Raw genomic sequence first — 23,443 nt, 5'->3', positions numbered from 1 at the left:
AAAGTATTCTTGGCTGAAAAACAGGACTTTCTGCTCCTCTAACTGCCTCATGCAAGCTCTGGGCCTTTTCCAGGCCCACAGAAATCTGCTGGAGCATGACTGTAGAAATCCCACAGTCTGGAATCTGTTGGTAGACGGAAGGAGGAGGTTGGAGCCACCTCACCCTCATGACGAGATTCACAAGGATGCATCAACAACTGTATCCCCCTTTGCATCCCCCCTCTGCTAGCCAGGGATATTTATCCATCTGGGGCAGCCATCATAACCAGCTATCACTTCCCTGTTCCTATTATCCCGGCGCTCTCTCCCCTAACGATGATAAAAAAGCCTCATCCTGCTGGTTGGTTTTAGATAGAGCTGTCATTGAGTCTGGGAAATTTTTTTTATTTTCTTCTTTCTTTTTTTTTTTTTTTTTTTCCTGCAGCTTCCGTGGTTCTGTTGCCAGGAGAATCTCCAGCGGGAACAAAAGCTGTTTTATTTGGTGGGATGGGACTCGGGGAGGAAAGGAGAGAAGGGGAAGGGCGGCATTAACTCGTGGGCTGTGGGTCTTGCTGCTGTGAGCAGCCAGGCAGCGTGGGAGTGAGGACAGGGATACCTTGGTTTCTAAAGGGTGATGAGGAAAAATGAAGTGGGCGATTTGGTGGGAATGCTGGCTTAAAAGGAAGGATTTTGGTTGCCAAAAAAATCCTAAAGAGGTATTTTTTATTAGGTAAAAATACCTAGTATTTTTTTATTATGAAAAGTTACCAAAAGAGGCTCCAAGAAAGCTGGAGAGGGGCTTTGAAGACGGGCCTGGAGGGACAAGGGGGAATGGCTTTCCACTGCCAGAGGGCAGCGTTAGATGGGATATTGGGAAGAAATCCTTCCCTGTGAGGGTGGGCAGGTCCTGGCACAGGGTGCCCAGAGAAGCTGTGGCTGCCCCTGGATCCCTGGCAGTGTCCAAGGCCAGGCTGGATGGGGCTTGGAGCCACCTGGGATAGTGGAAGGTGTCCCTGCCCATGGCAGGGGGTGGCACTGGATGGAGTTTGAGGTCTCTTCGAGCCCAGAGCACTCTAGAATTCTAGAATTTTGGTTATAATAAAGGACTTTGCCGTGTGGAGTAGTCCTCCAGGGGGAGGCAGGTTGGTGCAAAGCTCTCCAAAATCCATCCCTTACCACGGGGCAGGGTGAGCAGCAGGTGGGATTTATTCCCTAGCAGGGATGAGGGGTGTGATGGGGACAGGATCTGTGGAAGGACACTGCAGGATTTACTCCGAGGAGCAGAGAAGGTGCAAGACCTGTCCCTGTAGCTCTTTCACCTCTCCCCTCCTCCTTTCTGCTGTCCTTTGTTCATTCTCTCTCTCAGCTGATGTCAGGCAGCCAAAGATATTAAAAGCCTCTCCGGAAGCTCTGTCCTTTGCTCTGTGCACGTCCTCATCAGGCTTAAAAAACTAATCCCTGTTATTAGCAGGAAGTGGTTATTACCTGGCCTGGTTTTTCTGTCACCTCACAAACCCCATCCAGGAGTGATCACAGGGGATATCAGCCCTCCCCCTTCCCACAGCTTTCCTTCCCCTTTGGCACCAATGGCCACAGATTTACAAATCATGGAATCACTGTTTGGTTTGGGTTGGAAAAAGACCCTAAAGCTCATTCCACCCCCTGCCATGGGAAGGGAAACCCTCCACTGTCCCAGGCTGCTCCAAGCCCCAGTGTCCAACCCGGCCTTGGGCACTTCCAGGGATCCAGGGGCAGCCACAGCTTCTCTGGGCACCCTGTGCCAGGGCCTGCCCACCCTCCCAGGGAACAATTCCTTCCCAATATCCAATCTATCCCTGCCCTCTGGCAAAAGCAGAGGCCAGGCTTGCCAATATCATGTAGGGAATTGCTACCTCCAGCCACTGTGACGGATGGAACGGGAATGAATCCTCCAGACTCCCAGCTACAAGAGGAAATCAGGTGTGTGCCTGTGGAGACGGGTGTCGGAGGAGTAAATCTGTCCCACTTTAATTCCAGCCCGGCACAACGGAATTCCGAAAACGAAGCAGAAATAATCCATTTGGGGAGCCTGGCAGAGGGAGGACGCTGCTTTGTTTGCCAGCTCCAAACGGGGCGAGCCTCGTTTACGAGGCACTTCCGTGGGTAATTGGCTTTGAAGCGGGAATAAATCTTGTTGGAATTTATTGGCTTTATCCAGCTCCTAAACCCCGAGTACCTTCGGGCAAACACTTGGAAGCGCTGCCTGTGGCAGCAACGCTCCAGAGCCTCGATCCCTGCCTCGGGATGCAAACAGAGCCGCTGCTTCCCAGGAAGGAGTCAATAACTCAGCTGCCATAGGAGAAGAGGGACATCAAACCCTGCCAGTTATCCCTCTCCTTCGTCATTAACCATCAGGGCTGTAATTAATTCACAGCAAGGGGAAGATTGGCCCGGGAAGAGCTCGCCCCAGGGAGTTTGCTGGGAGTGCTGTACTAACCAAGCGTTATTAAACGTACCTTGGCAGCCAAGCACGCGCTCCCCCAGCTCTGGAAAGCCATCCATAGCATGATCTGGGCTAAGGGATTCTCTGGATTCCTACCAGAACTGCAGGATCACGGAAAAAGCGCTCCCTGCGGCGCATAAGCAACCAGCTGCAACAAACACGGAGCTTGGTCCCACCGAGGGTTCTGATATTCCACGTGGAAGCGGATTTTATCAGGTTCAGGTTTGGCAACACTCCCTCCTGGAAGGTTTTGGGATCTCAGGGTTCATGGCTGAGCTCCTGCTGTGTCTGTGAGAGCATCCCTGCCCCTGCAAGGATTGGAATGAGATGGGCTTTAAACCATTCCATGATTCTGTGATTCCATGATCCTCCGGGTGAGGAGATTGGTGGTGCTGAGTTTGGGACTCGTCAGACCCAGGTCCGGATGTCCAGCCCCTATCTGCAATTCCCAAGGCAGCATCAGAGCAAAAAGGAACTGCTCTCTTCCCAAAAAAAGCTGGCTACACTCACATAACCTGACCCACTGGAATGCCATCCCGGACCAGCCCTGTCCCTAAGAACTGCTCAGGCCAACAATTTCCACCCAGATTTGTGCCTGAGAAACACCACAGAGGGGAACGCAGAGAGAAATGAACTTTACCGTGGGATTCCTGCAGGACAGAATCCCAGCACCACAGAAAAGCCTGGCCTCGTTAGGGCATTTTGTCCGGGGCTAATTCCTCCCTGGTATCGCTTCCTTGCTCTGAGCTGCTCCCAGGCATGGCAAACTGCTCAGCAAACAGAGAGGGATGGATGCAGATGGAATGCTCATCCCTCCATCCCAGGCTCGGCACCAGCAATGTGCCCAAGGCACGCCCTGAGCGCTGGGAAAGCTGCTCCTGGGATAAGCAATGGTTGTTACCCACAAATGGCTGATTTCTAATGGAGTCCAAGCACAGCATTGGCACTTGGAGATGTGCTTTTTCCCAAGGGATCATGAGGATGCTGAGCTGGAACTGTAGATTCTTGTACACCTTCTCCAGCCCACTGGAAAAGACACTTTTGTCCCTAAAGCCACTCAAGGCGCCAGACCAAGACAGGAATAATTTTGCACTTTCCAGTATCCAAAAAAGGGGAATCACACCAGAGATGGAAAAGAGGAATAAACCAGCAACTCAAGTAGCGATTTTAATGAGATTTTTGCAGGAGCAGAGGGACAGGAGCACCCCAGGCTCAGTGCCAAGGCACACAAATGGGGGGCAGCACCCAGCCCAGCTGCATCCCAGGTGCCATCCCAATGTTTTCCACTGGCAAAACTGGATGGAAGTGCCCCGTTGCAGTTCGAGAACTGGGTTATCCGGCTGCAGGGAACTCACCTTGGAGAAACCCCAAAGCTCCCAAAATAATGCCACGGAAAAGCGCTCCCAAGGGTGCTTTGAAGTGGTTCTGTGTGGCTCGTTTTGGGAAGCCAGGAAAAGGCTTGGATGAGGCCGGGAAGTCCCAGCTGAGCCCCGGGATGCAGTCTGGCCCTGCACCGACTCGCAGCCACCCCGTTGCCACCCCACTTTTGTCTCAAGCCGGCCAAAACTCCGTCTCCTCCTGTCACGCTGGGTGCAGGAGGAGCCAACACCAGGAAGAGGAAATTTAATCATCAGATCCCGATTAAACCCAGGAAAAAACAAGGAGGGAGTGGGAAGAGCAGTGGCTCATGTAGCCTGGACCCATCTGCTCCGATATTTCTCGCTCAGCTGCTTTTCCAAAGGGTGTTCCAACGGGAGATGGCCACTGCGGTGGTGGTGTTGGTGGCCACTGCCTCTGGGAGCACTTTGTTTCCTTCCCTGTTCTGCTGCGTTGATGCTCCTGGTATCCCATTTCCTAACCCTGCAGCCCAGCCGGGCAGCACAATCCCAGGATGGAATAACTCTCTCAACCTATGGGATTTTAGAGACCACAACCCTCTCTTTCCGGCTTTGGGTGCTGTAGGAAGCTTAGAAGCCGCTCTCCGGCCGTGGTTAACGCAAGAAGTCAAGAGTTTAGCGTTTTCCTCTGTGCTTCTCCTGCCTTTCCCACCCGGGGAGAGCAACAGGGGCGGGATTTCTGCTTTCCCGCCAGGATTTCGCAGCTTCGCTTCCGTGACAAAAACGGCCAAAAAGCAAGAAAAGTGGGGGGGGGGGGGGGGGGGGGGGGAAGAAGGGGTCATGAACCCTGATCTGCTCAGCGCGCGTCACCATGAGCGTGACGACCCTCCCCACCGGGCTGGGCGGGCGCGATGTCCCCCGGCGCTCCCCGGTCCCCGCCGCCCCGTCCCTCTCCCCTCCCCACGTGTTCGACACGAGCATCTCCCCCCGGCCCCGCACCCCCGGGGCCACGCCCCGGCCACGCCCCGTGACGTCACGGCGGGCGGGCGCGCGCGGCCCGTGCCGGCGGAGGCGCGCCCGGGAGCGCGGCGGGGCCGGTCCCGGTGGTCCCGGTGTCGGAGCGGGCGCAGGTGAGAGGCGGGAGCCGGGCGATGCTCGGGGGCTGCCGGGGATGGGAGCGGCTCCTCCCGGGCTCCCGGGGCCGCCGGGGAAAAGTTTGTAGCGGCGGCGGCGGCGGGAGGGCGGCGGCGCTGGTGGCGGCGGTGGTGGAGGGTCGGGGCTGAGCCAGCGGCGGAGCGCGGCTGGGGAGAGTGTGAGTGTTTGTGTGCGTGGGGCTCCGTGTGCCTCTCGTGTGACACTGTGTGTGCGCTGGTGACCGCGTGTCAAGTGGCGTGTGTCTGTGTGTGATGGTGTGACGCTGCGTGTGTGACTGTAAGTGTCCTCTCTGGGTCTGCCAGCCGTGTGTGCGTCCTGTTTGTGACTGTGTCGTGTTGTCCTCGGTGCGCCACTTGCTGCGTGTGTCGTGCGCGTCTGTGCGTGTCGCACGTCCCCTGTGTGTCCCTGTGTGTAGTGTGTCCCCCGCGTGCGTGGCCTCGGTGCTCGTGTCCCCGCGCTGTGTCCCCGCCGCGATGCGCTGTGTCAGGGGGCGAGTGTGACCGCGGCGCGCGTGGCTCCGTGTCCCCGTTCCTTGGGAGATGCCGTGGGGTGGGTGTGCACACCCGTTGTCCCCCAGGTCCCGCTGGCACCGCCGCGAGGGGATGGGGACGGTGGGCACCGACTCCCGGGATTGTCACCCGGACGCTTCCCGGTGCCGGCGGTGTCCGACAGCCAGGGCGGAGTGGCCGGGCTGGCTCCTCTTCCTTATCGGCCACAGCTGGGACGCTCCGGGGAGTTCGGGGCTGTTTCGACCAGCATTCCACCGGCTGTGCCTGGCATTCGTTTTCCAGGAGGATTTTCCCAGCTGGGGCTCGCCGAGGGGTCGCTGACCTCGTTGCTCCTTGCTGGCCGCCCGGGGGGATGCTTTGCGGGGGAGGGATGCTGCGCGGGGCTTGGTTTTCCAGCTGTTGCTCCCGGGACGCGGTTGGGTGGGAGAGGTGGAGGTGTGCAGGTGTGTGATGTGCTGCAGGCTCGGGCTCCCGGGAGTACCGACTTCTCGGGATTCCTGGCTGTTCAGGAGTAACTGGATGTTACCTAGACTCGGCGTAACTGTGGTCCAAAGGGGGACAGCGGTGACCGTGAGGTCGCTCTGTGCCCAAATTAAACCACGTCGCGTCAGAGCCCCAAAACCCAGAGGAGTTGTGGGATGTGGGATCAGTCGGATGCAAATTCCTAACGCAGCATCCCTTGCTCTGGAATGCCCATCACTGCCTTTTCCCACCCATCCTGTCTTTGCTGGCTGATGCTCCCTGAGATTTGCAATGATTAAGTTTTGTCTGTTAATTAATATATGCATTACAAGTTAATAATTTGGTTATGCTGAACGGAGCAGCAGCTTGGGTAGGAGCTGGGGGCGTGTTGTGTTGACAGCTCTGGCTAGATGCTGAGACTCCAGAATAAGGATCCGTTCTTCATTTCCTCGTGCCTAACTCCAGCAGTGGGATGCTTCAATTCACCTTAAAGTAAAAAAAAAAAAAAAAGATAATGAGAACAACATCCTCCTGGGATGAGTCGTAGGTCTGGCAGGGGTCAGTGGTGGGTTTGCCGGTTGGGCTAATGCTTGATGCCTTCAGAGAGCTTTTCCAACCTAAATAATTCCAGGATCCTTGGAGCGGTTGTGTCTCCTCCTGGCTGTTGCTCCTGCACAGCTGTGTTGGTAGCAGACCCTGCAGAGGGCACAGCATCTCTGGTGGCAGCTCTTCTCTCCTGTTCTGCTTTTTCCTTCTTTCATCCTTTGCTCCGGAGCAGCTTGCCCTGACAAGCTGGGGCTGCCCCATCCCTGGAATGTTGGATGGGGCTTGGAGCAGCCCTGCTCTGGTGGAAGGTGTCCCTGCCTATGAGGTGAACTTTGAGGTCCCTTCTAACCCAAACCATCCATGATTCCATGATGATTGCCTTAGCTTTTCCAGGGTCTCCATGTTCTTTCCACTGAGAGCTTTTTACCCCCCCGCCAGTCACTCACAGCAAAAGAATTCCCACTTTTCTCCCCTATCCCACGGACCCGCAGCCTCTGCTGAGCACATCCCCTCCTGGCTGGGGAATTTTGCAGGCAGAGATGCCAGCTTTCCATGGATATATATTTCCAAAATAACTCCGTCCGGGCCGTGGAAGGGAATGTGCCTTTCAGAAATAGCAGCTTCGTTACTTTTAATCAACTGAAGCTGGAGCAGCGTGGAGCGACTGCAGCCGCCGCTCGCCTCGGCGCTCGACATCCTAATTATGTTTGCCTTTTAATGAGAGGAAAACTATTTGCGAAGCTAAAATATTTATTTTAGCCTGGTGGGGTTGCTCAGAAGAGCTTGTGTGGATGGTGAGGAGGTGGTTTAGACACTGTGTAGGGTTTTGTTGTTGTTTTTTTGGTTTTTTTTTTTTTTTTTTTTTTTTTTTAATGAGAAAAGCATTTAAATATGACAAGAGGCTTTCTCATGGCCGGGGCTGTCTGTGCCGAGGGAGCTGGCAGCTGGAGAGGTCGGGGATGTGCAAGGGAATTTGCATCCTTCTCAGTCTCCTAATTTCCAAGTGGTCTGAGAGTTGCATCGCCTCCTGGCTCTGTGGGTGGATTTCTGCTGGCAATTGGCACAGGAGTGAATGCAAATAACCTCACCTCGGAACCTCTTGGCCTCGGGTTTGGCACCTGCCTTTTCTTTCCTGCCCAAAATTCATCCTAAAAGCTCCTGAGCTCTGCAGGCTGGCCCGGAGGCTCCCCGGGAGATGCTGAGGAGGTAGGATGGGCTTTTATAGAATTGTGGAATTTCCTGAGTTGGGAGGAACTCGCAAAAGATCGTCCAGTCCAGCCCCTGGCCCTGCACAAGCACCCCAACAATCCCACCCTGAGCATCCCTGGCAGCGCTGTCCAAACACTCCTGGAGCTCTGGCAGGGTTGGGAATGTGCACCTTCCCTGAGGAGCCTTGGGCAGTGCCTGAACCCTCTGGGGGAAGAGCCTTTCCCTGATCTCCATCCTAACCCTGCCCTGGCACAGCTCCAGCCATTTCCTTGGGTGCTGTCCCTGGCCACAGAGAGCCGGGGATGGCAACACCCAGAAAAGATTTGTTGCCAAATGTTGACTTCCCCAGTGACCAGAGATGGGTCAGCTTTGAAACAGGGAGATCAACCCACTGGGAAATGTATTTTTGCTTATTAACTGGGATATCTTAACTGGAGCCCCTCTGCTCTGGAACCAGGCTGGGAGAGCTGGGAATGTTCACCTGGAGAAGAGGTGGCTCAAGAGAGAGAGATCACAGCCCCTTCCAGTGCCTAAAGGGGCTCCAGGAGAGCTGGAGAGGGACTGGGGACAAGGGATGGAGGGACAGGACCCAGGGAATGGCTTCCATTGCCAGAGGGCAGGGTGATACTGGAACGGGATAGTGGGAAGGAATTGTTCCCTGTGAGGTGCTGGCACAGTTTTCCCAGAGAAGCTGTGGCTGCCCCTGGATCCCTGGCAGTGTCCAAGGCCAGGTTGGACAGAGCTTGGAGCAGCCTGGGACAGTGGAAGGTGTCCCTGCCCATGGCCGGGGTGGGGTTGGATGAGCTTTGAGGTCCTTTCCAACCCAAACTGTTCTGGGATTCTCTGGTGGCTGCAGCAATGTGTTCATGGAGAGCAGGGTGTGGGCGCTGCTGAGGTTCCCTGCCCTCTGGACGATGCCCTGCTAGGATGCAGGATGCATCTCCACTGCCAGCACCAGCTCAGGACCCATCCCAAGCTGCTCCCCAAAATCTGCAGAGCAGGATTTAAAAGCGCAGAATGCGTCCCGCATTGCTTCCCTCAGCGGGAGCCGAGCAGGGACTGCTTCCCTGGGCTCCCTCCCGGCCAGCAATCCCTGCATTCGCCCTGCCCAGGGCTTGGGCACAGGGCTGGCATTGTCTGGGGGCCTCGGCAGCGCCGTGCCAGCCTTGGCTGGGGCAGGGGGCACGTGGCTCTGCTGGCGCTGGCACAGGGAAGATCCCACTGACGGGACTTGGACGCAGAGGCCGGAGGAGCAGGAGAAACCCTGGGCTGCTCCTGGTGGCGGTGGTGGGGCTGAGTCCTGTCCCTAAAGGAGCTGAAGGGTTGGTGTCACCGACCTGGGAGCACACCAGGGCAGCTTTGCTGGTAATTATGAGGCTGCAGGGCTTATTGCATTCAGAAGTATTTGCAGCCCCAGCTGGCTTTGTGGCCATAAATAATAATCTTGGGGGTTTTAGGAAGGGAAGAAGGAGAAGGCTCGTGCAGGACCCGCAGCTTTGGCACGTGCATGTCCTGACAAGTCCCTTTGCTTCCCAAACAAGGCAGAGGGACTCGCTCCCAGCAGCTCAGATCTGGTTTTTAGTGCTTAAGTGATGCCCCAGTTCCGTTAACACCACAACCATCCACACCCACGGATAATTTTTGAGGATGCCTGTGGCATCTCCCTCTTCTTGTGCTACTCCTTGCAGCCTTGGGTCCTTAATTTCTCCTGGTGGTCCTGGAAGTGATTTCCGTGTATTTCTGTTTCTGGGGGCTCCTAAAGAAAAGCGGGGGAGTATGGATAGGGATGTGTGTGGATGGCTCACAGCAGCAAGGAGGGCAGGAGCACATGAAATCCCTCTGCTGCCTCAGGGGGGCTGCGAGTCCAGGTGTTTCCCAGGGTAAAGTCAGTTTTTCCTGGATCAAAGAGCAGACCTTTCATTGTGTCCCTGGATTCACTTTTTGCCCCTCTGCTGGGAAGTTGCTCTTTTGGGTGCGTCGCGTGATTTTGGGAGGAATCCCTCGGTGTGCCATGGAGCAGCATTTCCTGGCTTTAATCTCATTTTTGGGTGGCCAAGCTGCTGCCCCTCCACTGGGAGCCCCATGAGCAGTGCTCCCCAGTCCCACGGGATATTTCTATTTTTAACCTGCTGATTCCATGCGGATTTGTGCGAGGGGTTATTTTCAGTGCCGGGAGGCAGCCATTCCCGTTCCCAGCTGGCATATCAATGGCAGAGTCATGCTCTCATTCCCCAGCTCCTGGGGCTAAAGAAGTGTTCCTGCTTCTTCCTACCCGAGTGGGTGTTCCCGCTCCACCCAGAAGAGAGGTTGTGTCAAATCCAGCTGTGGGAAGACGGCACATCCCATCTCCTCTTTGTAGGATCACCACAGAATCCCAGATTGGTTTGGGCTGGAAGGGGCCTCAAAGCTCATCCCATTCCACCCCTGCCATGGGCAGGGACACCTCCCACTGTCCCAGGCTGCTCCAAGCCCCACTGTCCAACCTGGCCTTGGACACTTCCCAGGATCCAGGGGCAGCCACAGCTTCTCTGGGCACCCTGTGCCAGGGCCTCAGCACCCTCACAGGGAAGAATTCCTACCTAATACCCACCCAGTTTCTTTCAGTTTGGGAGAACAACTTCGTAGACTTAAACCTCTGTATATGAAAATACAAAGGTGGAAGGTGGCCCAGCCACTGGTTTTTAATTGCTCCGGTGTTTCTTCCAGCTGAAATGGCTTCCAAATGAGAGAATGTAGGTTTAGATGGGATATTGGGAAGGAATTGTTCCCTGTGAGGGTGGGGAGGCCCTGGCACAGGGTGCCCAGAGAAGCTGTGGCTGCCCCTGGATCCCTGGAAGTGTCTAAGGCCAGGTTGGACAGGGCTTGGAGCCACCTGAGGCAGTGGGAGGTGTCCTTGGAATGTCAGGGGATGGAATGGGGATGGGCTTTAAGGTCCTGTCTAACCCAGACTGTTCTGGGATTGGGTGACTTTTCATCATCTGGCTGCTTTTGTGTAAATTGGAGGGATGCTGATGCACATCTGGCTTGCTGTCCTGTTAAATGATGGGGAAGGCTTTAATAATGATGATGATGTGAAAACCTTTCTTTCTCACTGTTCTCTGCATTCTCTGGAGTTGCTTCCTTCTCCTGCCCCGCGGGAGGGTCACCCTGGGGACCATCCCATCATTTCCAGGAGGGGAAATCACTGCCACGGAGCCAAACCAGATGCTTTCTAGCTGACTCCAGAAAATTTTGCCCCAGCAAAGACTCCTGGCTGTGGTGTGGGATCGTGGGGCTGCCGTGCTCACCCCGTGCTGCACAAGCTCCGTGCTTCCTTCTCTCCGGGGGTAAATCCAGCTGCCGCCCTTCTCCCGCCGTGCCTGGCCACTCCGCCCGGATAAAGTGCTTTAGGTCATCCCTATGAAGTGTTTCAGGTCGTTTTGGAGGGGGCAGGGTCGGCGTGGTGTGTGGCCTTGTTTGAACAACGCCGGCTGTTTCCTTAGGAACAGGGAAAAAAAGGCTTTTTTGGAATTGAACAATTGTGCGGCGCCGGCTGGGTCAGTGCGGAGGAGCCGGGCAGGAGGTGTTTTATGGGCACTGCTGCTGGAAGCAATGATCCTAAAGGTCTTTTCCACACTAACTTATGAATCTGGGATGAGTCCAAGAGCAGGTTTGCCTGGACTTCTTACTGCGTCCGGGGCTGGATGCAGCATCCATCGTTTTGGTTGGCCTGGTGGGGAAAGGTGCTGGATAACTTTATCCAGCTAAAAACACCTCCACAGGTAAAGTGTGGAGAAAGGGAGCAGGGAAAAAAGAAAAAAAAAAAGGCAGGAGTTGGAGTAACGGATGCAGCGGTCACACAGGGAGTTCAGCCCAAAGCCTCCCAAGTCTCACACACCTCTGGGACCGAGAGCGTTTCAGCCCGGGTCGTGTCACTGTGGGAGATGTTAAATCCCTGATTCCTGCCTCGTTCCCTGCCGCTGCTCCGTCCTCTTGGCTCACATCCGTTCCCAGAGCGGCTGCTGGGTCCCTCGGTGCAGAGGCTGCCACGGCTAAAATTAAACAAAGAGAAACTTCCCATTTTTTTGTGAGCGCTCCAGCTTCCGGAAAATGGCAGCGCGCTGGAGGCAGGCGAACAAAACAAGGCGTCCCCGGGCAGAAAAAAAAAAACCCAAAACCCTCCTCACCTCAGAGGCATTTCCTTGCTTTCTTTCCCCCCTTTCTCTCCCTCCCCATCGTGGCTGCTCCATTGGAAACCTGCCATCAGATTAGGGCTCCCGGGGTGGGGTTGCCTGGGAAGCGTCTCCCAGGCGGCAGCCTGCATGGAAAGCCCAGCTTGAGGATCGCTCTGCTCTCTCCCCCACATCCTCTCCTTGCTTAGTTTGCCAAAAACATCCTCGGGGGGCGGGGGGAGGTTTGGGTGCATGTGGCTGTGCCTTTGGGGCAGGTTGAGCTGTTTGGATCCGTGAGGAAGTGCAAAGGAATAGTTCCCAATGGGCCTGGGAGCGATTGGTCCTTGCAAAGGATAAGGTTTGGGGTTAGGGAAAAAAGGAGGAGATGCTTGAGTGCATGCTGAAAAAAAAAAAAAGAGATCTGTGAGTCCATCCCACAAAAGCAGGACCCGTGTGAGTGTATCCTGCAAAAAAAAAAAAAAAAAAAAAAAAAAAAAAAAAAAAAAAAAAAAGGAGGAGGAGGTAGGGGTGCATAGGAGGAGATGCGTGAGTGCATCCCAGAAAAAAAAGCAGGAGGGAAGCGCATGTGTGGGTAGATCCTGGATAAAAAGAGACATGCAAGTGCATACCACAGAAGGAGAAGGGGATGCGTGGGTGCCTCCTGGAAAAAAGAGGAGCTGTGTGAGTGTATCCCATTAAAAAAAAAAAAAAAAGGATGAGGAGATGGATGGTGCCTCCCTCAAAAGGAGGAGATCGGAGTAAATCCCACAGAAAAAGGAGAAAGCGCATCCCACAAAAAGAAAGAGGGGAAGCCCAAGTGCATCCCACAAAAAGAGAGAAGGGAGGGGTGCATCCCACCGCTTGTCTTCCCTTGCTCCAGCTCCTCCTTCCCTGTGGATGCTGTTGGCTGCAGGTTCCTTGAACAGAGCCTCCCCATGGGTGGTGTTTCTGCAGGGATGCATCCCGTGATTGCTCAGATGGGACAAGTGGGATTTTGGAGAAAGGGGAGAAAAACCTGGCATCCCCAGCGCCGGGTTGGGTTATTTTGGGGGGTGTTTTGTGCCTTTTTTTTTGATACCAGCTTCCCAGAAAGCATCTCCTTTCCATCAGCTGAGCTTATCAGGGAGTGAGACCACAAAACAAGGCTTTCCTGGGGTCTTCTGAAGTGTTTTGCTTGGTTTTCTGGAAATGGACCATGGACAAAGTATTTTCTGTCCTTGGGGGGTGGCAGTTGCCTCTCCAGCAAAGCAGAGCTGCCAGTGCTGGCCTTGGCCCGCTCGTCATTCCAAGGGCTGCCTGGGAAGGATGCTCTGGGATGGGGACATCAGCGTGGCGTGGTGGCTTTCCTGCGCTGCCTGGCTCTTCACATCCTGCTCAGCCTAGAACACAGGTGAAGTTTTGGGGGGTTTAGGGTTGGTTTTTTTTTTTTCCCACTGAGAGTTGCTGGAATCAGCAAATGCTGCAGAGAAACAGCTCGGTGCCGTCAGTGCTTCCAAGTAATTTTTCCCGTCTCTCCTGCTGCTCCCGAGCTGTGGCCCCTACTCCCCAGGGAGAGCTGCCTGAAAGTTAATCGCTGCTGAAAAATGCTTTAATTAACTCAATTAGCCAGATGGTCCATCTGGGCTCCTGCAGAGCCTGATGAGGTCCCTGGAATGAGGTCGCAGCTCCACCCTGGTGACTGGGAGGACACAGGGACTCATCCAAATCCCCATGGGATGTGCTGTGCTCTCCAGAGCATCCCTGCCCCTGGACCTGCAGTGGGAGGTGTTTGACAAGGGCATGGAGTGACAGGACAAGGGGGAATTGCTTTAAATTCCCAGGTCTAGAGGGCAAGGTTAGGATATAGGGAAGGAATTCATCCTTGTGAGGATGACACCCAGAGAAGCTGTGGCTGCCCCTGGATCCCTGGAAGTGCCCAAGGAGAGGTTGGATGTGGCTTGGAGCAACCTGGGCTAGTGGAAGGTGTCCATGGGAAAGAGTTGGGCTTTAAGGTGTTTCCAGCCCGTGATTGTGCACCTTGCCCTGCCGCGGGACATCCTTGAGGCTCCCCCCGGGTCAGAGCAGCTGGTGCCTCTGCAGCTCTTCCCGTTAACAGGAGCTCCTAAAACATCCACCAAATCCAGGACACGGCCAGGCGTGGAAAGAGTGAGCAGAGAAGAGCCCCGCACGGCTGTTTGAGCGGAGGAATGCAGGGCCCTGGAGCAGGGATTTGGGAAGGGTGAGTGTTTAACCCCCTGTCTGCATTGTCACCGTTCCATCCCGGCTTTGGCTCCGTGTGTTGGGCTCTGTTCTAGAGCCTGGCCTAACAAAAGCTGGTTTTCCGGGCTGTGATGGAAACCTGAGCTCAGGCAGGTGGACGTGCATCCTTTAGGCAAAAGGGCGGAATGCGTGTCCTGAAGGGTTTGGATACCACTGGAAAATGGTGCAGGGAAACTGAGGCACGGGGCATCAGCGTTTCTCCGTGGGAAGGTGGTGGTGGTGGAAGGAAACCGTGGTGCCCATGTCTCCAAAACTGGGCTCCAAAGTCACTCCAAAAGGGCTGTTGGTGGGGGGTGGGAAGATAAATCAGTGTGGGAATATTTGCTGTTGGGCCTGATTTCTAAGAGATTGTGATCACAGAGTGGTGATGCTGCATCAGATGCTCCCCTGGCTTGGAGAGGGAAGGGGAGGTGTTCTGCTTTGGGAAAGGGCAGGTAATTCCTGCTTTAAGGCAACTGAGCTTGTGAAAGTGGGACAGAGGGTAATTCCCAGTGGGAATGTTGGCAGGGGAGGTGATGCTGCTGAGTACTCCTAGAATGCAGAGCATCTTCCTTTGGGATGAGATCCACTGCCCGGTGCTCCTGCCTGAGGAGGTCCCAGCTCACCCTCAGCTCCAGAGCGGTGCCGAGTCTGAGCATCTCCCTGATTTCTTTCTTCTTCTGTGGATGGGAATCCTTTGGAAACAGAGCCTGTCCATGGAAATCCCACACTCCATAGTGCTGCAAACACTTCTGCCTCACTTTTGCCTTTCACTAGAAAATCCTCATCCCCCTTCCTGCACAAAAAATGTGAGTAATGCTGGAGAAATTTGGGATGAGGCCCAGCAAAGATCGGATATCCGGCTAAGCAGGGCTCTGACTTCTGTACTGAAAACTCCCAAACGAATAATGCAGCCAGAGAAATGGCAGATTTCGAAGGATTATATTTTTCTGGTGGTGCTCTGTTTTATCTCTCTTTAAATTTTCATTCTGTAAAACTTGGGAAGGGCTTTTTTTTTTTTTTTTTTTTTTTTTGTCATTTTAATCTCCTCAATATATTTGTTTTATGCTCAAGAAATAACACATTTCCCGTTGTCCTGTTAAAGGCAGAGCTGATGGTATTTAAAAATAATGCTGGTGCCAGTTGTCTTGTGATGCACATCATGTGTTCTGGCTGTAAATGTTGTTTACTGGGATCATGCATGGCAAAAAAAAAAAAAGCTGAATTCACTGTAAAAGTGGACTGTTGGGAGGCTAAAATGCCAGTGGCTGTTGCCCTAAGGAATAATGGGTGGTGGTGGCTGTCTCTGTTTTGGTTTTCTTTCCTTCTCGACCCTGCTGAAAAAGTTCCCATTTTTTTTTCCTGTTGTTCGAGTACTTAAGTCATTCTTCTAAATATAAATCTCTCCTGATGCGTCAGCTGTGCCTGGGATTTCACTTCTTTTATGTGGCACTTCAAGCAAGTTTTAATTAAAAAAAAAAATAGTCCATCTGCATTGGTTTGATATTTAGGGAGTTTTTTTCCTCCTCAGAAGCGTGTCTAATTCCAGCCTGATCCTGCAAAGTCCTGCAGGCTGCATGTGGCCATCAGCTGGTTGTGCTGGAGAGTATCCTCAGCTCCTGGAAAGTTTTTGCTGTGTCCTGTTTGGAATCAGGGAATGGTCTGGATCGGAAGGGACCTTAAAGCTCATCTCATTCCAGGGCAGGGACACTGCACTGTCCCAGGCAGCTTCAAGCCCCTGTGTCCTACCTGGCCTTGGACACTTCCAGCAATCCAGGAGCAGCCACAGCTTCTCTGGGCACCCTGTGCCAGGGCCTCTCCACCCTCACAGGGAGGAATTTCTTCCCAATATCCCATCTCTGACAGTTTAAAGCCATTCCCCCTTGTCCTATCTCTCCAGGCCCTTGTAAAACATCTCCCATTCCCTGGAAGTCCAGGTCTTTTCCTCAGGGCTGCTTTCAGTCATTGCTGCTTCTCCTGGCAGAGCTGTCCCATCACTGGCACCAACATCTGCTGGATGTGACCAACCCTGAAATATGGAAGATCCTAACAGGGGAAAAAAAGAAAATTGGGATGTTGATGTTGCTGTGGAAGATGCTGAGAACAGGAGGTGTTGTCTGGGCAGGTCGATGAAGGTGCCATGGATCTGTCTTCTCTAGCCAAGAACCTGCTGCTTGCAGCCCGGTGTTTTGGGTCTGGAAATTAAAATGCACCGCTGTGGTTGTCAAAGCAGCCTCCAAGCAGAGCTGGTGGTGGGATTGAAGTTGTTTTCCACAGAAATCCATAGATGCAGGAGGATCTGTGTTGCTCGTGGCCCGCTGACACAGAGCATCTGTCCCTGAATATGTGAGGCTTTTTAACCTCAGTTTAGTCCTTACTTTCTGAAAAGAGGTGTTCTCGTAGAGACAGGGGATGAGCTTTGGGCTCCTCTGTGTCTCCTGTGTGGCTCCCAGTGGCTTTCCTCTAATTTGGGTACTTGTCTGTTGGCCCAAAGCCACGCCTTATCATGGCTGATAATGCCTCACCCCTAATTCAAGCTCCAAAATTCCAACATTTAGCTCCATGGAGTCTTACAAATGGGAATTGAGCAACCTAGTCTAGTGGAAGGTTTGCCCATGGATGGGCAAAGAAGGGGCTTTAAGATCCCGTCCAACCCAAACTCTTCTGGGGTTCTGCAGAGTCTCAGTGGGAATGGATGGAGCTCTGGGGCTCCAGCAGGGAGGCTCTGAGGTTCCCCCTGGGCAGTGAGAAGCCAGGGCAGGTCTGTCTCCTTCCAGCCTTGCCTGGGGCTGACTTGTTGGAGGCAGCAGAGAGGGAGTAACTTGTCCTCTGGAAGTGTTCCCTCTGTGGTGGCTCGGAGTTGTCCCTTTTTTAAGGGATGCTCTTGTGCTCTCTGTCTGGTGCGCACACGGGAGGTGTTTTGTCCTTGTGAGTGCAGTGCAGGGAGCTGTAGAAATTACTCCACTCAAGCAATAAAGCTCTGCCTTGGGCAGGGAACAAGCTGCCGTGGCTTTTAGGATGACTTTCAGGTGTAGTTTTAATTTTGCCTGGTGACTAATGCTGCAAAAAAATGTGCTTGAGATTCAGCCCTGCTTTGTCCAGCAAGGAGAATAATTTTGAGCAAAGACTTTCGCCAAATTTGCATAAATTACTCTTTTTTTGCCAAAGCACCTTGCTAAATAAGGGGCACCTATCCCCCAAATGGCTAAATGTTTTGCCAGGTGTTATGTCCTGGCCCGGGGAAGCAGCTTTGCCATCGCACACAGCGGAGGCTGCAGAGAGAGGACTTTGGCTCTCGCCTCACGCCGCATTAATCCCGACAAGGGCCCCGTGTGTTCTTGAACTGACGTAAAGCTGCAGTTCAAAGTGCGTGACTTTGTTTGCAGATAAAGCCTGCCCATAAACATTTGGGGCTTAAAAGTGATGAAATTGGTTTCTTATCAGCCATCTGACCCACGGTGATGGGATTGAACAGCTCTTAACCTGGCGAGACTGAAACAACAAAACCCCGAAGCAGCTCCGAGACCAAAACAACAAAACCTTGAAGCTCTGACAGATGGGGGTGGGTGGTTTTGTTTTGGGTTTTTTTCCCCTTCATGGCACTCCCAATGCTGTGGAAAATGCTTGGAGCCACTGCTTGGGTGCTATCTGACCTCAATCACCCCCAGGTTGAGTTAATTTGCAGGTTGCATGGAGTCTCTGTGCAGTCTGATGGGCTTTAATTTTGGGGTAATTAATTAAACAAGCAGGTGTGGTGTTTGCTCTTGTGTTGCATAAACAGCAGCCAGTTTTGGTGGATCTCAGGCAACCTCCTGGCTGGCAGGCAGGGGTAGGTGTCTGCACCTGGAAAGCTCATTCCCACCCCTGGAAAAGCTCTAAGCTAAATTAAAGTGAGGACTTGTGCCACTGAAAGCCACCTAAAATGAGCCATGTGGTCTTTTTTGTCCATGTAATGAATGTGGTGTTCAAAGCATGTTCTGGATCGAAGCAGGAACACTTCCAGGGATGGGTCTGCAGCTGGCTGTATTTGCAGGTGAGATCAAACCTGAGGTCCTAATCCAGGCTCTGTTTGGTTGGTTTAGATCAGAATATTAAGAAGAAATTGTTCCTGTGAGGGTGGGCAGGCCCTGGCACGGGTTCCCCAGAGAAGCTGTGGCTGCCCCTGGATCCCTGGAAGTGTCCCAGGCCAGGTTGGACGATGGGACTTGGAGCAGCCTGGGACAGTGGAAGTTGTCCCTGCCCATGAAACAAACTTTAGGTCCTTTCCAGTCCCAACCATTCCATGATTCTCAGATCTGTCCTCACGTCCTCCTCCTACTTGCATTATCACCTGGGAGTATCTTTGCCCTCTTTCTAACATGGAAATCCCTGGTTTGTGAGATTGGGTGAAGCATGGAGCATCCCATGGTGTGACCAAACCCCATCTTGCCTTCCCATGAGAAAACCATCAACTCCAGCAAAGGGTTAAGCTGCTTAAACCCAGGTGTCCCAGGCAATCTGGTTTGGGAATGTTTACCAAAGAGGAGCTTAAAAAACCCCTGCTGTTTTGGGGGAATTCTTTGCAATTCACTGATTCCGTTTGTTTCTACTCGAAGAGAGGACAAGAGGTTTTTGGCTCCCGTCAGCATTTTCAGCGTAGCTGAGGGTGTCCTGTAATCCAGTGGTAGATAAGTGATGGATTAATCAGGGAGGTGTGCAAGAAAATTAAACCAAGGGGTTGGTTTTGTCCCAGCATGAATGAGTTCTTGGAATCCAGAGGCGTTTCATTCATCGTCGCTTGGTGTTCACAGGCTTGCTCAGGTGATGAGTTGGCAACAAAACCCCATGTTTTTCCCTAGAATGGATCTCCTGAGTGAGGATACCCGGAGATGGATCAATCTTAGTGGAGTACTTGGGCTGGGAGAGCTGCATGGATTAGGCTGTGATGACCTGCTGGGAGCTGCCTCGTCTCTGGTGGTCTGCAGCTCATCTCTGGAGCTTTGTGGTGTCCTCTCTGCACCAGCTGTGGTGGCAGCCTGTCCAGCCAGCAGCACGAGTGACCTTCTTGTGCCTGCCCTTCTCTGGTGACACTGGTGGGACTGATTTTCCAGCCAGGAACAAGGAGAACACGTGGCATTGCAGCAGCTCCTCTCCGTCAGGCAAGGGCAGAATCAGTGAAGGGTGATGGGGACAGGGCTCTGAAGTGTTGATGCACTTAAAGATCTGTCATCATCTCCTCTTGGGGGAAGCTCAGCAGTTCAGGGACTTGGGGTTTTGACATCTCTTGAAGGCCAAATTAGCATCCAAATTATCCAAGGAAGGAGAAGCTGCCGGGACTGTGGCTGGAGGGTGGGAAGATAGCAAGTTGCTCCAGGATTTTCTCAATTAGTGCTTTTTGCCTTCAAGCTTGCATGGATCTGGTTGATTTGAGATGGGGAGGAGGGGTTGAGTGGCCCCCCTTGGGTGATTATGAGATGGTTCATGCAGCACCCACAGAGGTTGGAAGCTGTTTCCCCTCCTTTTGACTTCCGTGGTTTCCCTTACTCTGCTCTTTGTGGGTGTTGGCCTGAGATCTCCTGGGTGACCATGGTGTCTGTGTGCATTTTCCTGGTGATTCTGGGAGGATCTTTTATTTAAAAATAAGTGTCTTATTGTGGCTCTGGAAATCTGGGTTTCATTTCTCCTCCTCCACTGATTGCCTGTGTGAGCTTGGGCTGTTTCCTGACCCAGATCAAATTTGAGTTTGCCTGCTTTGAGAGACGTTTGGTCCGTGCTTTTGTCCCTAAGCGTCCTTCAGCAACAGTCTTGCTTTGGCTGTTGGCCAAACTCTTGGGCTTGTGAAGGACTTTGGAGAAGCTGTGAGGGCTTGGAGGAAGGCAGTTCTCTCCTGAGCTCCTGTTCCATCCAAGGATTTTAAAGCTAGAGTTTATGGCTTTTATGTTTAACTCCTCTGGGAGCACAGCACTGGATGTGACTTTGGGTTCTCATGGTTTTGTTGGTCCCTGTGGAACTTGTCTGGATTAAACTCCTTGCCCTGCCAGAGGAGCATCCATCCACAGCTCCCTGTTGAAAAGCCAGAACACCTTTGGGAGTGCCCTGCCTGAATTAGGAAGTGTTTTTTCCCCTCGGAAGAACATTGGGCAGACAACAGGGACAGGGTGGACCAGGACTGAGCTCTCTCTTTTCCGATACGAGGGCTGGTGGACATCAGACGAGAACCTGTTCCTGATGGAAATGAGTTTTCCATTGCCTTCCAGCCCATCCATGGAGTTCCTTGCTGTAGGACATTGTGTGGGCGAAAATGTCTGTGGGTTCAGGGAAAGACTGAGCAAGAGGTCCAGGTGAGGCTGCAGAATGGTCCCCGTGGAGGCCTCCTTTGATCTCAGTGCTTCACCAAGAGACGTTTGGGCAGACACCACCTCTGGGTTTTTAATTGGCTCTGTGGAACAGAGGAATCTGCTGTTGTGGCATGCCTCGCTCTCCTTGGCAGTGTTCTGGCAGCATCCGTTGCACCGAGGACCATCCCGCTGGAGACATCCCTCTGCCTTGCTTTTTTGTGGGGGATGCCAGAGGGGGTGGCTGGTCTTCCAGCCCGTGGCAGTGTTGAAACCATGGAAGCAAATCCGGCTTTCTCTACTTCCCTGTGTTATCAGGACGGGCACGCGTGTCGTGGTTTTGTTGCCGGGAATTGTTGCTATGGAGCGGGAGGACCTGGGCTGTTGTCCCAGGAAAACCTTCTTTGTGGCCCTGTAAACCTGCGCAGGGTTCCTGCCCTGTGCAGCACCTCCGGCACCTTTCTGCACTTCCAGGTTTGCTAAACCTCTCACACCAGCGCCATTTTCAGGGATTTGTGGTGGGCTTTGAGGTTGCTGTGGGTGCTCGAGAGCGGTGCCTGCATCTCCAGGACCCTCCTCTGCCATGGCGTCAGTGCTGGGCAGCAGCAGGAGGTCCTGCAGGGAAAACTCCCTTTTCCCACCCTCAAGACTAATTTATATTTGAGTCTCATATAGCTGGTGATGGATATCCAGCAGGACTCGTGCTCCAGTGTCGCTGCTATAAAAGGAAGCTTTCCTGTCCTTCCTGCTTTGCCTGTGAAGGATGACATCCCCGGCAGGGAGGCCGTGATGGACGCCAGCCACCAGCAGACACTGGCAGCACACGCTCAGCCAAAATTGCCTTCATTCCTATCCCTTCCCCATCAAACTGGCCACGCTTGGCTTTCCCTTGCCTGGCAGCAGGAGCTGAGCCAAGCTGGAGCTCGAGGGCAGGATTTTTCCATGGGGCTTGGCAGGGAGCGGAGGGAACGGCATGGCACGGGGCCGGGCTCCACTGCCGCCGTGTTGGGTGCAGTCATTCCCACATCACACGGTGGGAATGGGCTCCAAAGCAAACCCCTGGGACGTGAGGGTGTTGCAGGAAGGGTGGGAGGTCCCAATACTTCCACAAGTCCCTTCTTGTTGGCTGGAAAAGGAGCCAAAAGCGCCGTGTGTTGTGTTCCTGGCAGCTCCCGGGAGGCTCGCACGGGGACGGACGTGTGAGTTCACACCAGGGTGTTCTTTCTGGTACAAAGAGTTTTGGTTTGGTGTTGTCTTAAGGGGTGGTTTATCTTTGCTTGGCTGGGTTTTTTTTTCTTGTTTTTGGAAGATGAAAGCATTGGCTTGGCAAATACAAGCGGTGGAGGAGGAGGAGGAGATAAGAGAGAGGCAGCAGGGTCAGGAATCACCGGGATACAGGGCATGGCCTGCATCAGACTTGGGGAGTGCCTGGGCCAGGTTATTGAGGGGAGAAACTCAACAGCAGCCAGCTCTTCCCCACCCATCCCCACCAGCGAGGCTCCTGGAAGAGATCTGGCTCACCAAGAGATGAGCTACAAGGTCATCAGCCTGTTCCTTGCCACCAGCAGCTTCCAAAGCTGTCCCAGCCTTGTAGGAGAGTGCAGAGGACCTGGATGGGGCTGTGCTGATGGTGCCAGTTTCCAGAACATTGTGTTTCTTCGCCTGCCTGAAGATCCCTCAGTACCAGCACGGAGAAAGGAGGGAATTCTTGAGGTGGTGGGATCATTTTCCGCTGGGGAGGAAGCGTGTTGAGCTAGGGCCAGCGTTGTGTTGTGTCAAAGCCATGCAGGAGATCTTGAGGATGAAGAATTCACGGGGCAAAACCAAGTTCCTAAATCAGATTGTTTGCTAAAATTTGGCAGTTTCGGTCACTTTGGGGCTTTTTACAGCTTCTTTTGTAGGCCATTGCACCTTGCAGTAGGTTGGTGTCATCTGGCACTCCCTCAAGCCTGGGGTGTCCCCGGGGTATGGAGGGGTCTTTTCTGCATCTGATGGCACAGATTTGAGTTACTTTGGGTTTTGTGACTGATAAGAGCAACATTTTCAGTGAATTCTTTGTGTGGGACGAGTGTTGGGAGCACTGTGGCTCTGGGACGTGAATTCCTCCCTAGAAAAAGTTTTAAGTTTGCTCATATCCAAGCAAAGCCAACTGTTTTTAAAAGAAACCTCCAAAAACACTTCTATGTTTGTAGGAGAGCCAGAGGAACTCGACTTTGGAGAAGGAAAAAGCAAATTAAAAGCCATAAAGCAACAAGTGCCTGGAGTTGATCTTGGCTCTGGTGCAGGGAGAGGATGATGAGGGACTGATTGGATGCTCTTTTTTTTTTTTTTTTTTTTTTTTTTTCTCCCCAATTTTCAATTTGTGGCCAAGGATAGGGTGGGAGATTTTCCCTGAGCTCGCACCACAGTCTTGAGAGGCTTTTAATGGATTTTCCAGGGAAAACAGGGGTGCAGGGTGGTAGTCATGGCAGAGTTCACTGGTCTTGTGTCGCGGTGGCTCCGGTTCCTTGTGCTTCCCACCGACACAGATGTGCCCTGATGGGATGGACCCTGCAGCTCCAGGGAGGGCTGGGAATGTGGGATGGGCAGGGATGAGCGCTGCTGCCCTTGCTGGTGGCGGCTCCTTGGCTGCACCTGAAAGGACCTGGCTCCATCTCCAGCCCCGACGGTGCTCGGTGCCGCCCAGCCCTGCCAGCCCTCCTGGCTCTTATCAGCCCAAATTCTTGGCAGCCAGGGATTTTCCCCTCGCTGAGGCTCCTGGAGGGGTCCTCTCCCACCCTTGGCCAACAGCAGATCCTGCTTCCCGCCCTTGGGCTGTGCGCTTTTGGGTGTTCCCGTGGTTTTATTGCATTTCTTTGCTCCAGGATGTGGGTTTGGTATTTTTCCTGGGATTGCTTTTCCCTGTCCAGCATGGCTGGGTGCCCGTGGTGTGTGTTTGATAGCTGAGTGTCTGGCCAGAGGTGGGTCCATCCCGTAATCCCATCAGGATGCTTGGAATGATGGATGGAGCTGGGAGCGCTGGGGAGGACGGGGCTCAGCTTGTGCCAGGTCTTGGGGGGGC

At 53.4% G+C, this 23,443-nt stretch overlaps 1 protein-coding gene across 1 annotated transcript in view; it reads left to right on the top strand.

Moving 5' to 3' along the window:
• The first annotated feature begins 4,850 nt into the window (after window positions 1–4,850).
• The window catches only part of SH3BP4 (SH3 domain binding protein 4), a 33,526-nt gene continuing 14,933 nt past the window's right edge, over window positions 4,851–23,443 (top strand). The window contains exon 1 of the mRNA XM_040069533.1: window positions 4,851–4,928. The gene's annotated coding sequence lies outside the window, so the exon portion shown is untranslated. The remainder of the gene's footprint in view (window positions 4,929–23,443) is intronic.

Source organism: Hirundo rustica, chromosome 7, assembly GCF_015227805.2.
Source record: "Hirundo rustica isolate bHirRus1 chromosome 7, bHirRus1.pri.v3, whole genome shotgun sequence".
Classification (NCBI taxonomy): Eukaryota; Metazoa; Chordata; class Aves; order Passeriformes; family Hirundinidae; genus Hirundo; species Hirundo rustica.
This window is presented reverse-complemented; position numbering and strand designations above follow the sequence as displayed.